We start from the raw sequence: 18,339 nt of genomic DNA on the forward strand, positions 1-18,339 counted from the left end.
TGATTTAAGACAGCTTGCCAGGAAACAGAAAAATCCCAGCAAGATAAGGTAAATTATAAATAGCAAGAAAGAAGAGAGAAAAAATCAGACAGAGACATGAAAGGGAGGTGGGACCTCCACGGGCGAGCCCGGCAGCCGGGATCAAGAACCCCAGGACCTCACCTCTGGCGTCGGGTAAAGGCAGGCCCACCATCCAGGGGCAGCAGGCTGTTCTTGCAGAGGCCTGGGGGTGGCGAAGGCCAGCGGGAGGCCGGAGTGATGCCTGCCCTGTGGTCTGCAGGCTGCCCTCTGCTGTTAACAGCCAGTGGCAGGAGACCCGAGGGCCCGAGGGCAGCAGCTCCACTGTCTGTCACCCGGGCTGGGGGCTCTGGCTCAGTCCCTGAGTTTAGGGCAGGGTCTCCTTACAAGCCCAGCAGCCCGTGGGCCACAGCAGGGTGCAGAGGCGCGAGGCAGCAGGCCCGGGCCGTGGGGGGATCAGAGCGGGCAGGTGTGCCCCGCCCCCGTTTAGAGCAGGGACAAGATTCATTTCAAGGCACCTTTCCTAAATGTCGTTCTCAGTGGAACAGCTGTTTAACGGCCTGCAGCAATGTGTCCCCGTGGCCGTCCCTGACCCATGGCACTGGAGCAGTTCCATACACCACCGCTGGGGGGCGCAGGGTCCCCTGCAGGCTGCACGTCCAGCTCCTGGAGATGCTCTGGCGGGGCCGGGCTGGGCGTCCCTCCCCCATGCCTGGGGCTCCAGCTCCTGCCCTGACGGTCCCTAGGTGCTTCCGGCAGCTTCCAGGGAGAGGCCTGGGTGCTGAGCACCCCGTGCCCCTCACAGCCCGGCTCTTGCTGGTCGCTGGCTGCCTGAGCCCTGCCTTCCTCACCGCCCACCCTACCGGTGACCAGTCCTGTGTTGCATCCCCTGTTTGAAATGACCGGAGCAGTTTCTGTTCTGGTCGGGGGCGCCTCGCAGCCCCGGGCAGTGTCCTCCCAGAAAAGCCTCCTGTCCCTGGAGAAGGGGGCCTGGGTAGAAGGGCTCCACGCACAGGACACGAAGAGGGACACGAAGTGAATGGAACGCGGGCCCAAAGCCCAGGAAGGAGGCTGGACCGCGAATCCACCCTGAGGGTGGATGCGATGGTAAATGGGATTGTTTCTTGAATTTCTCTTTCTGAGCTTCCGTCGTTAGCGTATAGAAATGCAACAGATTTCTGTGTATTAATTTTGTAACCTGCAACTTTACCAAATTCATTGATGAGCTCTGGTAGCATCTTTAGGATTTTCTACGTATAGTATCATGTCATCTACAAACAGTGACAGTTTAACGTCTTCTTTTCCAATCTGGATTCCTTTTTTTTTCCTTTTTCTTCTCTGATTGCCATGGCTAGGACTTCCAAAACTATGTTAAATAAAAGTGGCCAGAGTGGACATCTTTGTCTTGTTCCTAATCTTAGAGAAAATGCTTTTTGCTTTTCACTGTTGAGTATGATGTTGGCTGTGGGTTTGTCGTATATGGACTTTATTATGTTGAGGTAGGTTCCCTCTATGCCCAGTTTCTGGAGAGTTTTTGTCATTAATGGGTGTTGAATTTTGTCAAAAGTTTTTTCTGCATCTATTGAGATGATCATATGGTATTTATTCTTCAATTTGTTAATATGGTGTATCACATTGGTTGCTTTGCGTATATTGAAGAAACCTTGCATCCCTGGGATAAATCCCACTTGATCATGATGTATGATCCTTTTAATGTGTTGTTGAATTCGAATTGCTAGTATTTTGTTGAGTATTTTTGCGTCTATGTTCATCAGTGATACTGGCCTGTAATTTTCTTTTTTGTGGTATCTTTGTCTGGTTTTGGTATCAGGGTGATGGTGGCCTCGTAGAATGAGTTTGGGGGTTTTCCTTCCTCTGCAATTTTTTGGAACAGCTTCAGAAGAATAGGCGTTAGCTCTTTAAGTGTTTGATAGAATTTGCCTGTGAAGCCATCTGGTCCTGGACTTTTGTTTGTTGGTACTTTCTGTTTTTGTTTTTTTTTATAAGTTATATTGACTCTTTTTAAAAATTTTATTTATTTAATTTATTTATTTTGGGCTGCATTGGGTCTTCGTTGCTGCACGTGGGCTTTCTCTAGTTGCGGCGAGCGGGGGCTACTCTTCGTTGCGGTGCCTGGGCTTCTCATTGCTCTCTTGTTGCAGAGCACGGGCTCTAGGCGCATGGGCTTCAGTAGTTGCAGCACACGGGCTCAGTAGATGTGGTTCGTGGGCTCTAGAGCGCAGGCTCAGTAGTTGTGGCACATGGGCTTAGTTGCTCCGTGGCATGTGGGATCTTCCCAGACCAGGGATCGAACCCGTGTCCCCTGCATTGGAAGGCGGATTCCTAACCACTGCACCACCAGGGAAGTCCCAAAAGTGTGGTTTTGAGACAGGCTGGGACCTGGGATCCTTTACTGGAGTGCTTGCAGCTGGACAACAGAAAACGAAGAAACTATAAGGGACTAAAAATAACTGCACGCATGCTCAGTTGGGGCAAATTTTGAACAATAAGGTACAAAAAGGCCACAAGCCAACTGCCATTTCTGAGCTGCAGGGAGCAAAACCGGGTCCTGCCCACGATCCCTGCACACAGCATCACTGAGTGGGTGGGCAGGCCACCTAAGGCACCCCTCCGGCCTGACCCCTGGACCCACCCCTGCCTGCTCCCCATTTAAGGGGCCAGTCCCCCTTCCCCGGGAGCTAGCAAGGGCACCTGTTACTAGTTCTCACTCCCTGGTGCTTCAGCACAACCCTGGTAAAGCCTAGCCTTGCCTGAATTTCTCACCTGGCCTCTTACCAATGTCTACTGATTAAAAAACCCAGGTCGGTGTCAATCCCACCTGGAGTTCAGCTCATCTCCGGCCTGCACCCTTCTCCCTTCTCATCCACTCTACGTAAAAGCTAAGAGAGGGCTATTTCAACCTCATTAGGGCTTCCCCTCCCTGAGAATTAATCCCAAACTCCCTCCCATGGTGTGCAGGACCCTCACCATCCTGCTGACCATGTGTCCCGGTGCCCACCCTCTCGCCCACCCGCACCAGCCCCTGACCTTCGGCCTCCCTTGTCCAAACCGAGCTCCATCCCGCTCAGCCCAGGAGCCCTGCCCGGCCTGGCTGCTTCCTGACCCTTGGTCTTGGCCCTGCCCAGCCACAGCCCACCAAAGCCTGGCTGTGTCTCCTCACACGACGTGGCTCTATCCATCACTGTCTCACTGGTTTGCTTACTTTTTACTGCCTGTCTCCCCCCTCCGTCACCAGTTGGGATGTGAGTGAGTCCTTGTGCCCAGGGCTGGGTCTCCTTCACTGCTGCATGCGACTGGCTGTCGACATTCAGGTTTACTTACAGAATAAATAGATGAATCATTTGGGAAAGAGGGGGCCTCTGTGCTGTGCTAAGTGCTGGGTTGGTGGGGGGGCATCAAAGGGAAGCAAGCTGTTCATTTGCTGAACAGTGTCTTGTTGATGAATACGAGTGTCCGAGTGCCGACCACCATCCTAGGTGCTGGGGATTCAGCAGGGTACAGAGCAGTCACACGTCCCCTCATCCCCAGGGTAGCAATGTCCAGGATGGGGGAGGTTGTCATTTTAAAAGGGATAATCAGGGAAGGGAATACAGAGATGTGACATCTGAGCAGACGTGAAGGAGAGGAAGCAAGCTGTGTGGCTATGGGGAAGTGTTTCCGGCGAGGGAATAGCAAGTGCAAAGGCCCTGTGGCAGGAGCATAGCCCTCCTGGCAGAGCCCATGGGTGGCGCTGGTCCGCGTGCTCCTCCCCCGCCTTCCTGGAACCCCTGCTTCTGCTCAGATGGCCCTCGAAGCCACCGCTGAATCCGATCCATCGTTAGCACAGATGGCCACGCAGCCCTTCTGATAGATTCAGTCCAATTAGAGGAGTAATTCTGTGGTCTCGGGGCTAATTTACATTTCTGTAATTGTCGAAATGCCAACTGCTTGTCCCGTAATGAGGAAAGTCCTAGAGCCAATTAGGGGGAAATGAATCCATCGCGTCCATTAGGTTTAATAAAGGTCAAGACAGAATCAAGAGGCACGCGCCTGGTTAGGCAAGCTCTGCCACACAGAAATTGGAAATCGTTTGCTTCTCTATTTTAAAATGTTCCGACTCGCTGCCTTCCCAGGGTGTTACAGGCAAACCTCTCAGCACGGAGGGCAGTTACTGCGCCTTCAACTCCCGACCCTTTGAGGGGCTGCCTTAGCGCTAGACATCTGGGGCCGGGTGGCAGGTTCTCCCTATTCCCCAGGAGTGGATGGTCACAGGCTCCTGTCCTGCCAGAGCAGGGACGTGGCCTCGTTACTCGTGGAGGAATCCACGCTGCTCCATGGTCCACACCAGAGGGGCTGTGGGTGTCCCCCAGGCTGGTCCTGGACCTTTCTTGGTGGCGGTGGGGAGTGGGCTGTGAAGTCCCATTCTGGTTCTGCTTCAGGAAGGGCTCGTTCTAGTCACAAGTGGGTCTGTTTGCCTGATAAGGTGAGGACGCGCGTCCTCTCCCCAGTAGCCCGCAGGGGGACCCCTCACCTGCCCAGCCAGCCTCCGCTCCCCCAAACAGATGACCCAGGCCTCCAGACAGCGGAAGCAGGTGCAACGCGGGGGAGGGAACGTCTCAGTCCACTTGAGTGTCCTGTGGAAAAGCCCCGTGGCTACACGGGGTCTTCAGGTGTCCCCGTGAGACTCGCATTTGGAGGTGGCCCTGCCCCTCAGCCACCTGGGCACCTCCTCTCTGAGCCTCAGTTCCCACTTCTGTCCCCAAGGGGCGTGTAGGACATAACTCCTGGGGCCGGCTGGGGATGAAATGAAACGTAACCAGCATGTGATGGTACTCAGTGTTTGTGCAGGGATTTCTGGAATACTATTTTTCTTCCCTTTATAAGAGCGACTTTTATTACAAAAACACAAGGTCAGCTAACAGGAACAAAATCAAGTCACCCAGGATTCTGTCTCTGTCGTTGCCAGGGTGGACATCCTCTCAGAGGTGCCTTGCGTGTGTCTAAACATTCTCTCCAGGTGCACGTGTACACGTACACATAATGTGCGCCACATTTTTGCTTATGTTTTATATATGTGTACATTTCTTGAAAGCCATGACCCCAACAGTTACTCGACGGTGGGTCTCTGTCTATAATGGGGCAGCGCCTCCACACGGCACAGCCCTGAAATCGTGTTCTCACGTCTGGATCTTCCTTCACGTCTCAGCATTTCCTCAGAAATGGAATTGCTAGATCAGCTGAAACACATAATTTTATGGCTTTTGATGCAATTTGCCAAATCCTCCTCCTTGCCCCCCACAAAAGTCTGTGTGTGGTGTGTGTCTGTGTATGTGGTGTGTGTGGTGTGTGTGTCATGTGTATGTGGTATGCGGGGTGTGTGTGTGTGCTTGGTGTGTGGTGTGTGGTATGTGTGTCTGTGTGTCTATATGTCTGTGTGGTGTGTGTGCGTCTGAGTATGTGATGTGTGTCTGTGTATGAGGTGTGTGTGTGTGTGTGTGTGTGTGTGATGTGTGTTCTCTCAAATAGTACATGAGGAGGCAGTTTCCCCGGCATATAACACATGTGATCTGATTAAATATAATCTTCCTTCTTTCATATATGACAGACACACAGGGAATGTCTTGTTGTTAAACTTGCTTTTCTTCAATTACTAATGAGGTTAATATTTTTGTACATTCGTTGACCATATATTTTTCTTTCTTTGCTCATTTTTTTCTCGTGACGTCCCTCATTTTCTAGTAGATTTTAAGAGCACTTCATACATTAGGGATATTAACTCTTTATTGTGTGACACAAGTGCTTTCCTTGTTCTTAATTTTATGATGTTGACTTTTTATAGAGAGAATTTTTTAATGTAAGTACCTACTTTTTTATTAAATGGCTTGTGCATTTGCTGTCCTTCTTAGGCCTATTTGAAAGACTATTTGACCACATTTCCTTCTGACACTTTATAGTTCTTTTTTTACATTAAAATCTTTAATCCATTTGGAATATGTTCTTTATATAAGTAAGGTTGTGATCTTTCTTTATACTGTTTTAAAAGATGGACTATCTCTTTGCACACCATCCACTAAACATTCCATCCTTTCCCACTGATGAGAAAGGCAACCTTTATCATATTCTAAGTGCTTCTAGATATGCTTGTGTCTATTTTGAACTTTCTACTTTTAGCCATTATCTCCTGCTTTATAAAATATGCTAATGTCTAGCAACTGAATGCTTCCTCATTGTTATTTTAGAATCTTCCTGGCTGCTCTCTTGCTTTTCCTCTTTTGTATGAACTTAGAAACATTTTATCAGATTCTGTCCACCTGTACATCAGTTGAGTTTACAGAGTGTCACACAGGAATGGATGGGAAGATAGTCCTGGGCCCTGAATCCCTCGTGTTCTATGACCCTTTGCCTTGTATTCTTCTTGAGTCCTGGTCCAGATGACTATTTAAGCCACCTATTTAGCTTTGCCTTTTAATTTTAATGAATACATCTTATATTTATGAGATCTTCCCGTGGTATTTTTCATATCTGCTTGTTCTTTTTTGTAACTGCCTGTTTTGATTCATAACCTCCTGTTCTATGTTGATGAGTGCTTTTCCCTCATTCCTTCATCTCTTTGAAAAATCTTAATAGTCTGCTTAAGACCTTTTTAGCCACTTTTTCTCTCTCTCCTTCCTTGGGTTTAAATTCACCCATCTTTGGATTTGTTGGTGACTCTCCTGGAATCAGGTTTCCTTGTGTGCTTTGTAATTTTTTTGAGAGCTCATGTTTCATGGGAGCTGTATCTTCACAGCACACTCACTCATTCCTGGGAGGAAGTTTCAGGTTATCTTGTCCCCAGATCCATGGCCGAGAATTTAGTGGCTTAGGTTTTTTTTTTTCCTTTTTTTCTTTTTATTGAACCATAGTTGATTAGCGATAGTTTTCACCCTGAGATCTCCAGTTTCATTTCTCATTCAGAGAACCAGCCTGATTCCAGGTGCTGTGTACGTGTCTGCTTCCTCTCTCGGTAGATTATTTCTGGCTGAACCCCAGGGATCAGTCAGAGCTGGTTTCACCTCCTGCTCGTAATCAGGGAGCCTAGTCTCAGCCCCAGGCTTCACACAAGGATCCTGGCTACGCATTCAGCCCCCGTCCCCTCGTAAGGGTGAGATGCATGTGCCTTAGAGCTTCAGTCTCACTTACACCAGCGCATTTCTGCTCTTTCTGAGCTGAGCGGAATTTCATCTTGTTTTCTAGTATATATTTTTAACTTTTAAAATCATTTTATCTATCATTTCTATATGTTTGGGGCAGATAGGGGAGATTTTCACATCCATAATATTAGCTAGATGTCTTCTTTGTCATTTCATCCAGCTACAGTGGGCTTGGTTCCATGGGAATCATGACCTAAAAAGTATAGCCTCACTTCTGTTTGAGGACAGAAAACTCAAGAAGATGTGGTCCCACCCTCAAGTAGTGTTCAAGGGACAGAGCTTCTGAAATAGACGATTATGCCAATGGCTCAAAGTACTAATGAGAAGGTGGGGGGAGGGATAAGAAGCCTCAGCATTTAGCACAGCTGTTCTCAAATTGCAGCAAACATCAGAACCTCCCCCCCAAAGGGCTTATTAAAACATTCCCAGAGTTTCTGATTCAGTAGGAATGCAGCCGGAGTGCAGCCTGAGAATCTGCATTTCTAAGGAGGGTTGGGGGATGCTGATGTTTGTGGTCCGAGAACCACACTTTTTTTTTTTTTTGGCCGCCTTCCCCAACCAGGGATTGAACCTGGACCCCTGGCAGTGAGAGCGCCAAGTCCTAACCACTGGACCGCCAGGGAATTCCCCAAGGACCACACTTTGAGCACCACTTGTTTAGAAGGAAGGAAACTGGTTTTTTCTTTTCTTTTGTTTGAGAAGTTCAAAGCATTCAGTGAAGCAAGTGGGAGGAACCTGGAATGAAAGCTCAGCTTGAAAGTTTCTGTGTGTCTGGCATAAGAGCAGAACACTGAAACAGCAGTTTTTATAGCATATGTGTGTATATATATATATATATATATATATATAGCCTCAGATAGTCCAGGAAGAGATGTTTTCTTGTCAAAAATTTATGAATTGAGCCCAACCGAGCCCTGGGAGATGGGACTTGCTTTTCCAAAGCTAAATCCAGTCAAATTCTGCCCCTGGAGATGAATCATTCCTGCAGAGCCAGGAGTCTGTGTGACAAGAGGGAGGCATCAGCCTTGGCAGGAATTATTTCCTGAAATTGGACCTGGGCTGGGGTGGGGGGCAATTGGGCAGATTGTAAATCTTTTTTAAAAATTAGGTTCAGATGTGAAATCTCTAAAAATGAGGCACATGGTTTTCTTCAGAGTGAATATAAAGCCCTGTTTTTTTGTTAAAGGTGGAAACTCTGTACTGCCAAAAGGAAAATGATGGCTGGTACTTCTTGGGTATGTGCCAGGTGTGAGGCAGGATGCCTGGGTTCCTCTCAGCCTCAGGCTGGACCACTGGTGCATCCAACCTTTTTCCTAGAGGCCTGGGCTAGGAACACTGAGCTTGCTTCACCTCTCAATTTGATTTCCTGATCTTAATACAGCTTTGCACATTGCCTAGAGTCATGTTGATTGTATGCACTAATGCAGATGAATGGGTGGGTGGATGGATGGAAGGATGGATGGATGGGTGGATGGGTGGATGGATGGATGGATGGATGGGTGGATGGGTGGATGGAAGAGTGGATGGATGGATGGTGGATGGATGGATGGATGGATGGGTAGATAGATGGATGGTGGATGGATGGATAGATGAGTGGATGGATAGATTGGTGGATGGTGGAAAGGTGGTGGATGGATGGATGGACGAGTAGATGGGTGGATGAATGGGTTTATCAATGAGTGAATGGGAGGATGGATGGACAGTTTGATCAGTTTTGGATCCGTGGATTACTACAAAGGTAAAAAAGAGAGAGGCCAACCTGAGTAGATGTTGGCCATAGCTTGACAGGCAAAGTCTCATCGTCAGTATTTTCAAGGTGAAAACCAGCTTCTATCATGTTCAGTGGATCCCAACACCCAGAAGGAAACGTGTGTGTTCATCACATGTAAACCTAGGAGTTAAGAACTAAATTATCCCCGAGTTGTCCTCACCATTTACAAACGCAGGCTAGCCCAAGGACGACAAGCCCAGAGACTCAAGAAGATGTTCCTCATAATGCACCGCCTGGACAAAGCCAGCTTTAAACGCAGAATAACACTCAGTAAAGACACCAGCTTCGGCCCCTGAGGCTCCCTCTGGCCTGGCCAATGAGTCCCCTGCTCACCGGCCCGAAGAGAAACCACGTGCCCCACCGACTGTGGAGCCCCTTCCCAGAGGGGTGATGAGGGCACACGGATCTCAGGAGGAAGATGCCCAGGGCAGGCCAGGGACACAGCGAGGGGAAGCCGGGAATGGGTGCTGCAGGCCTGGGGACCCACCGGCATCTGCCACGAGCCCTCCTCCTGCCTTAGAAAATGCCCTTCAGGGCTGCAGGGCGGCGCAGCGAGGAGACGCCAGGCTGGGCTCCCACACCCCACCTCCGGCTTCCCCACTCCGCCTGTTATACTGCTGCGGTGCCTCTTGTTCGGAACTAAGGAATTGACTCACGCGGATAAGCCCCCCTGGCAGAAGCCTCGGAAACACCAGCCCCTCCCCAGCTCTGGCACAGAAGCCCCTTAGAAGGGATGAATGGAGGTGGGCCGTTCTGGACCTCTCATTTGCTTCTCCAGCCTTCACTCAGCACGTGCTCCTTCTCTTCCACGGGGTCTCCCACGCAGGCTGGATCGCCCCCCTCCATTTTGCTTCTCTCCCCTCCCCCCTCCCCTCCCCCTCCCCCCCCCACCCCTCCCCCTCCCCTCCCCCTCCCCTCCCCCTCCCCTCCCCCTGCAGCAAAGCTCCCTGCGTGATTGCAAGCCTCCCTTTCCTGGAGTCCAGCACCGCCCCGCCCCATTAGGTGTGGCCTCCCACCCCCGCCCCCCCGCTCCCGGATGGGGCAATGCGGGGAGGGGGCGGCGGCTCCACCCCCAGGCCTGAGCCGGGACGTCCTCCCACGTCGTCCTCCGCGCCGGCGCCGCGCTCCTTCTCCATCCAACAGCCGCTGGGAGAGCACGGAGCCGCCGCGAAGGTGCCGGGTCCCCAGTGGCTGCGTGGAGCCGCCCGGCCTGTGCCCCGCTGCCTGCAGTGCGCTGAGACGGAAGCCAGGCGTGAACTCCTGTGCGGATCCAGTGAAATCCGGGTGCTGATTGGAGCGATCAGCCTATCCTGATATCGCAAAGCGAGCTCCCCGGACGACGGGAGAGGCCGTCTGCGTGGGTGAGCCTGTCCACGCGTCAGCCGGGGCAGCTGCCAAGAAACAGCGTCACCGGGAGCCGAGGGCCGCGCCCGGAGAGCCCTTCCCGCCTGGACGCACAGCAGAGTCCGCGGAACAGCCGTGACTCGGCCGCCACCAGGCATCTGTGCGCACACGGGCAGGGCTGATACAGCCGCAGCTCAGGATGCGTGCCAGGGATGGTTTGCGGTAGTGAGAGCCTCCCTGTGTCACCTGCAAATCACGTGAGAAAGACTTGAGGGTGCCGAGCAGGTCGCCTGTGAAACCGACAGCTTCTGTTCTGCCAAAGTGGCCCGGGCGGGGCCCACGGCGCCTGACTGGGGTGTGCAACCCCGAGAGCCAGAGTTTGTGCATCATTCCCTCCAAGTGGCCTCAAACAGGCTGGACCAGAGAGCAGTCACGAGGACGCTGGCAAGCCCACCAACACCAGCAGAAGTTTCTCCCAGGCCCGCACGCGGGAGCCAGCAGCTCTCAGCTCTCCCAGCAGCACACTCTGAGTTTGCGCAGCAGCCAGAATCTTCCTCCAGGGCAGCTGGAGAATAATAACGGGGACGGGCCTCTGTGGAGTGACCAGGCGCGCCCTGCTCTGTGAGATGAAAGCTGAGAGAGAACTGGGGTCTAAGGCCCCGCTGTCACCTGCTGTCCCAGCCCCCAGGTAGCCACCAGCCCTGGCCAGCTGTTTTATTATTACTCAGGTATGGAGCGGCCAGCAGATCAGGAGACCACGCCCACTGACGGGAGGCTCCCAGGAGGAGGGGCCACGGGGAGGTCCGGAGGCGGGGTGCGGGGGGGTGCACCGGGGTCAGAGCCTTTACTGGGGTTCCCAGGGGAAGATGTCTCAGGGGAGCCCAGCAGTGGCTGGCTGAGCCATTCCCGGGGCGCTGGGGCGCGGGGCTGGCCCTGCCCTGGGTGTGAGAGCCCACAGAGGGGGGTCGGGGTGGGGCTCGGGCCGGCTGGGTTACACGTGACAGGGGCGCTCAGGTGAGTGGTTTACAGCCTCCTGGAATCGGGAACCGGGGAGAGGCCGTCCCTCCGGGTCAGCGAGGCCCCAGACGTCAAAGTATCAGAATAAAGAAATTTAAAAGACACAGTTAAGGGAATTCCCTGGCAGTCCAGTGGTTAGGACTCCGAGCTTTCACTGCCGAGGGCCCAGGTTTGATCCCTGGTCGGGGAACTAAGATCCCACGGGCTGCTTGGAGCAACCAAAAAAAAAAAAAAGACACAGTTACTACACAGGCCAGCCCTCCTTTCCCCTCTGCATAGCTCCCCTCTGGCCTGTCTCGAGTCTGTGCAAGCCCAGGCCAGCTGTCTCCTAATGAGCCAGCATTATAGGTCATGGACGTTTGCATTTGGGCACATGAATCAATGCCCTCTTTTCCAATGCCCTTCGGGGTGATCCTTCTCCTGAATAATGCTGAAGGATGTGGTGTCCCCAGCCCTGACCCAGCCTGGCAGTGGCCACGTGAATCAGGCTGGGCCACACCAGCGGTGCTCCCCGGGTTTTCTGAAAGTACAGAGAGGATGGACAGACGTTTGGGGAGGGGCTCAAAGCTCAGGCTGCCTGCATTTCCAGGCTGGTGGACCAGCCCAGTGGTTTGGTTTTGTTTGTTTGTTTTGTTTTTCGGGGTATTTTGGCCACGCTGCGTGGTTTACGGGATCTTAGTTCCCCAACCAGGGATTGAACCCTGGGCCATGGCAGCGAAAGTGCTGAACCCTAACCACTGGACCGCCAGGGAATTCCCGCAGCCTGGTGGTTTATCTGTTATCCGGCACTGTTTGACCAGTCAGCGCCCACCTGTGGTGGGATTGGATACATAAACAGGAGCTCGACCGCCCCGTGGCACCTCCCGCCAGGTCTCCCAGGGGCGCTTCTCAGTTCTGATCAGGGAGGGCGGGCCGGGCCTGACCATCCGCACTGCTGACCGGCCCCCAGACCACTCTGAGAAGCTGCAGCAGCCCCGGCCTCTCTCCAGCTTCGACCCTGGGACCCTTGAGGCCTTCGGGGTCAACGCTGAGGCAGCAGGGAGCAGACGTCCGACCCCCATTCCTCCTCCATCCCCCTCGGGGACCAGGGCTGCGTCTGGAGAAGCAGCTGCGGTTGTTTGCTGGGGCCGCCAGCTCCAACGGACCTGAGATTGGCTGGGTCTCTGCTCTGGGCCCGAAGCTCTTTATTTCGGGTCCAAGATGTGTCAGCGCAGAGCTGCCTTCTGTCCCATTGGCCGGCGCGCTGGGCCCTAGGGCTCCAGCAGAGGCCCCGTGGGGCTCCTGGATGTCCCTCCTGAAGTCCCCTCCACGGGGCAGGGGGCTGCTCCACAGAACAGCTGCACGTCCACAGGGCAAGCTGTCCCCACTGGCGGGCGTGAGTGTGCGGGTGTGCGCGCACGCACGTGTGTGTCCTTTCCCACCCACCTGGCCGCCCTGCGCGTCTCGCTGCAGGGTCGAGCCGCAGGCTGCGTCGCCTCTCTGGGGGAACCCAGTTAGAAATCCTGGTTGCAGCAGCAGAGGCCCCTGTGTTCAGCTACATCCAAACAGAACCGCGGGGCTTGCTCCTTCCGCCTCCCCAGGAGGCCCCGGGACAGCACGCCCCACCCCGAGTGCAGATTCGGGCCCCAGGGACCCGACCATCAGACCATCAGTTCTGATGTGGTCAACAGGGGTGAGGATTTTAACCTCCACCAGGAGTTGCCACCGCAGAGCAGACTGGGGAGCTCCTGCCCTGGCAGCACGACAGTCCCCCTCCTTGTCCATCGGCCCTCACGGGAAGGCTCACGGAGAGGCGGGGCCGGCGAGGGGCCGCGTGCCACACTCCTGGGCTGCGCGGCCAAGGGAATGAACTCAAGAGTCCGGAGAAGCGTCTCCATACAGATGATGCACAGACACGTGGCCTCCCCCGCCAAGCGGCCGGGACCGTTTTCCTTCTCCGCTCAGGTTTCAGGAAGCACCGGCTTTTTAGTAGCAGGGCTCTCCAGAAATGTCGTGTTGACCATTGTGGTGCAGGAAGAAGATGGGGAAGAAACCACGAGAAATGTCAGCTTGATTCACGATGGACGTCCTAAGAGCGTCGATTCGAGGGAAGGCACTCAGGCCCTGTCGCCCACTCTGCCATCCCCAGGCCACACGCGGCCCCCCATCACCGGGTCCTGGTCCCAGCCCCTCGGCTCCTATTGGGGCACCTGTCGGGCTCGCATTACCAGGGCGGCTGGAGGGTAAATAAACCTTCACTGGCATTCCTGCTGATGGACCATTATTTCCGGACTTTTTAAGGAGAAGGACTTATGTATAAAGGCTGCTGCTCTGGAATCCCAGCCTCAGAAACCAGCACCAAGGCTCCAGGAGCTGAGGAGATCTGCCGGCTGAGGGGCGGGGGTCCCTCTGGGTGGGGTGGGCTCCCCCCCTGCACCCCTGTGCCCTTCGTCCTCCCTCCAAGCAGCTGCCTGCAGGCCTGACACCTGGTCCTCTGCCTCCTGTTTGATGTTTCTGTTTGGGTGGCAGTTAACGAAGTCGATTGAGATAATTAGTGGTTGAGACACAGGGTGGGTGTGACAGGAACACTTAGATCGTGTGAATCGTCCCCGTGACACCTTTCACAGCTGTGGGTGAAGCAGCAACTTCAGGGTCTTCGTGCAAGGGTTCTGAATCCCTGTCCCACCACGAACCAGCTGTGTGACCCTGGATGTGTTTCTTAACGTCTCTGAGCCTCAGTTCTTATTTTCATCTGCAACGAGGACGAGGTTAATCCCCCGCCGCCCCCGCGTGGCCTCGTTGGGGTTTATCTTCATCCCACCGCTACTTCCTGGTCCAGCTTTGTCAGCTGGGAATGCAGCAGTGGAAAACCCCACTGACCGAGGCTTACATTTTAGTGAGGCAGACAGACAACATGGAATCAGCAGGTAAACGGTGTCACACGTTAGAAGGACACGAAAGCCACAGAGGTAGACAGGGCTGGCCGGGGAGTGAGGCTTGAGAGGCTGCGCTGTAAATGGGTGGTAAGGAGGGAGTCGCGGAGGAGGTGACATCCGAGCAGAGTTGAAGGTGGAGAGGCAGCTGGGCAGGCAGAGGTCGGGGAGGGCGTCCCCGCCAGAGGGAACAGCCAGCACAGAGGCCCTGGGCAGGGTGTGGGGTGGGCTCTGAGACGGGCAGGGGCGAGGGGTGGCGAGTCCTGGGAGGTTCAGGGGGCTGGACGGCTGGACAGAAGCCCCGGCCCCGGGTGGAGGCCAGGCAGGCACGCACGGCAGGGAGGCCCCGCAGGAAACGTGCGGTGCCGGTGGCCCCAGAGGATGGGCAGGGGGACCAGGCGCCTGCCCTGCGGGTCTGCAGAGCTTCCTCTGCTTCTTTCAGCGTTTGGCCTCCTGGAAGGTTCCCGGCTCACCCGGTGTCCACCTGCGCTCCCAGCCTCCTGGGCAGCTGGGCCACGCGCCGCGGTTTGACGGAGGCGTGTGAGCGGAAGTGGTGGGAGTTGGGCAGCGCCCTCAGCCCTCCCCCTGCGGCCCCACCTCCAGCCACGTGGAAGCAAAGCCACGTGGAAGCAAGACCGCGTCTGCCGCTCGGGACCCGGGCGTAAACATCCGCCGCGTCTCTGATACGGAGCATGCGCGGTTCTCACCATCGGGCGGAGGCCGTGGGTGCTGCCTGCTGAGCCTGCAGGGGGCCAAGCGGCGGTCCCGGGTGGCCCTGAGCCGGGCCGGGGGAGAGCGCGCTGGCCACGTGCTCAGTGAGCCACGAGGAGCGGGCAGCCTCCCCTCCCGCGCTCAGGTGATTTCTTATCCCAGCCGTGGGTGGTGTCAGGAGGGGCCGCCCGTTACCCGCTGCGAGATTCTCCTGCCTTCTTCCTCTGCTTTCCGGGGGCAGAGAGTGGGACCGAGGGAGCAGGCAGGGCTGGGCCGTCCTCTTCCCCGAGACGGGGGCTTGGCGTCTGTGGTGGGTGAACGGCAGCCCCAGAGACCTCTGCCTGGAAGCTGTGAGGGGTCTCAAGATGAGATCCTCCTGGAATTAGAGTGGGCCCTAAATCTGATGGCTGCTGTCCTTACGCGAGAGAGGAGAGGGGAACCTGAGACACAGACCCACAGCGGGGGAGGCCGCGTGACGGGAGGGATGGGGCCACAAGCCAAGGGCACCTGGGGCCACCAGAAGCTGGGAGAGGGAGGTGGGACCCTCCCCTGGAGCCTCGGCGGGAGCGGGGCCTCAAGGGCTGTGAGAGAACGTGTCTGTTGTTTACACCTGGTCTGTGGCCCTCGTTACGCGGCCCCAGGAAACGAGGGCGGCCTCTGGTTGCTGTGAGCTCTAGCAGGCTCTGCCCTCCATGCCTCCCGTGAAGCCAGCCCCGCTTCTCAAGCCCCTCTCCTCATGGGCCCCAAAGCGGGTTCTGGAAATTCAGGCTGGAGCCCCGAGGCATCAAGGCCACTCTGTGCAGTCGCTATCTGGGAGGAGTGGGCCTTGATGAAGCCGGCGCCACTTAAACTGGGCGTAAGGGAGAACGTTTAGGCTGAAGACGGCTAGACAAGAGGCCAGAGGGACCCACGGAGTGAAATCCATGCCCAAGACTGAGAAACACCCAGCTGTACTTGTCAGCAAGACTTTAGCTTAAAGTACCCATGCCTACCAACTTACGGTGACGGTTTAGCCCAAGAAAGTGTTTCTAATGTGGAGTACAGCCTTGATTTTAATAGTGAAGAAACTACAGGAGGAAAATCTAAATGTCTAATAACTGGGGCAATAGGAAGTGAATTAAGGCCCATCCTCTCTGTGATAAGAAATGACAACTTTCAGACTTCCCTGGTGGTGCAGTGGTTAAGAATCCGCCTGCTAATGCAGGGGGCACGGGTTTAATCCCTGGTCCGGGAAGATCCCATACACCGCGGAGCAACTAAGCCCGCGAGCCACAACTACTGAGCATGCGCACCACAACTACTGAGGCCCGTGGGCCTAGAGCCCGTGCTCCACAACAAGAGAAGCCACGGCAATGAGAAGACCGCGCACCACAACGAAGAGTAGCCCCCACTCGCCACAACTAGAGAAAAGCCCGTGCGCAGCAACAAAGACCCAACGCAGCCAAAAAAAAAAAACCCACAACATTGTAAATCAACTATATTTCAATAAAAATTATTAAAAAAAAAAAAGAAATGACAACTTTCAACTGTGGCTGCATGGACAAATGTTTGTGAACTGATGTTATATTTCAACTATAAAAGACAACAGTTTCCAGAAGACAGTGTCTGTGTGTGGGAGGTGTGGGCAGCACAGCACTGACATTAAGAGGCTGTGGGATCAGTCATGCCTGGTCAGGTCCCGTGAGCTTGTGTGACTGGCTTAACCTCTCTGACCCTCGGTATCTTCTTCTGTACAGTGAGGAGAACATTGCCTGTGGTACCCGTGCTTCCTGGGTCGTGGTGGGTTGAGTGAGATGAGGCGAGTAAGGTGCTTAACACATGCCTGGTACCTCCAAAATGTCTGAATTAGAAGAGGCTTAGGGGTAAGAATCTGACCGAAGAACGCTTGGGCCAAGTTGATCAGACTGAGTTGTTCGTGGTGAAGTCAACCTGGTGGGTTGCACCAGCATTTTTTCAGTGGGATGGGGTGGAGTGGGATAGGATAGGATAGGACATTAGTCTGGGTTCTCCAGAGATGATAAGGAATTGGCCCACACAGTTACAGAGGCTCAGAAGCCCAAGACCTGCAGTTGGCAAGCTAGAGGCCCAGGAGAGCCGAGGGTGTGGTTCCAGACCAAGTTTGAAGGCAGGAGAAGACCAGTGTCCCAGCTCGATGACCGTCAGGCAAAGAGAGTGAATTGTCCCTCCCTCAGCCTTTTCGTTCTGTTCAGGCCTTCAACTGATTGGTTGGGGCCCACCCATACTGAGGAGGGCAATCTGCTTTACTCAGCCCACCAACTTGTGTTCATCTCACCTGGAAACATGCTCCTGGACAAACCCAGAGCTGTGTGAACCAAATATCTGGGCGCCCCGTGGCACAGGTAGGATCGCATAGGATGGGGTAGAATAGAACAGACTAACACAACCCAAGGCTGTTTTGTTAGGTGAAGCAGTGCGGAAGCAAGCAGGCATGAAAGGAGATCCTGATGCAAGATAACATTTCTATTACAAGTGAGGGTTCTAGCAGTTACGGACTTTGGGGAGCCTTATTTGCAGAGGAAACAGCTGTTTGTTTAGACTTTTCCTTTAGACCGAGACTGTGTCTGGGGTGCTTGAAGCACTGTTTGCATAGCAAGCTGCTCTTTTTTTAAATATAAATTTATTTATTTTATTTATTTTATTTTTGGCTGCATTGGGTCTTCATTGCTGCACACGGGCTTTCTTCTCTAGTTGCAGCGAGTGGGGGCTACTCTTCATTGCGGTGCGCAGGCTTCTCATTGCAGTGGCTTCTCTTGTTGCAGAGCATGGGCTCTAGGCGCACAGGCTTCAGTAGTTGTGGCGTGCAGACTCTAGATCGCAGACTCAGTAGTTGTGGCTCATGGGCTCTAGAGCGCAGGCTCAGTAGTTGTGGCACATGGGCTTAGTTGCTCCGTGGCATGTGGGATCCTCCCAGACCAGGGATCGAACCCGTGTCCCCAGCATTGGCAGGCAGATTTTCAACCACTGCGCCACCAGGGAAGTCCCGCAAGCTGCTCTTTTAAAAGTAGATTGTAGGTCGGTTCTTCCAGCTGGGGGGGAGGACAGCTGCTGGTGGGAAGTAACCCCTCTCAGGCCAGGCTCTGGGCCCAGAGCAAACACTGAGTGGGGGCGGGGACCATAGGAAAGGGATAGTAATGAATTGTCAGGATGTCAGGAAAAATCCCTCCATTGTTTAGATCATGGAACGTGCAAGAGAAATGAAATTCGGTGGGCAACCCAGACGGGGAGGCAGCCTTGCCCCAGGCTTTGGTGGGCTTAACCTAAGGCCGCGGCTCCTCTTTGGCGTCTTCCGCTGGAACGGCCCAGGCGGCCAGGCCTCCTTGCCCTCTGGAAGGCCTGTCCCGGGGACGGCGAGAAG

The 18,339-nt window shown here is 54.3% G+C and overlaps 1 protein-coding gene across 3 annotated transcripts in view; it reads left to right on the top strand.

Moving 5' to 3' along the window:
* Positions 1-18,339, top strand: part of GALNT9 (polypeptide N-acetylgalactosaminyltransferase 9) — a 70,556-nt gene that overhangs the window by 41,639 nt on the left and 10,578 nt on the right. The gene's annotated exons all lie outside the window — the stretch shown is intronic.

The sequence above is a fragment of the Balaenoptera ricei genome, chromosome 14 (genome assembly GCF_028023285.1).
Source record: "Balaenoptera ricei isolate mBalRic1 chromosome 14, mBalRic1.hap2, whole genome shotgun sequence".
Classification (NCBI taxonomy): Eukaryota; Metazoa; Chordata; class Mammalia; order Artiodactyla; family Balaenopteridae; genus Balaenoptera; species Balaenoptera ricei.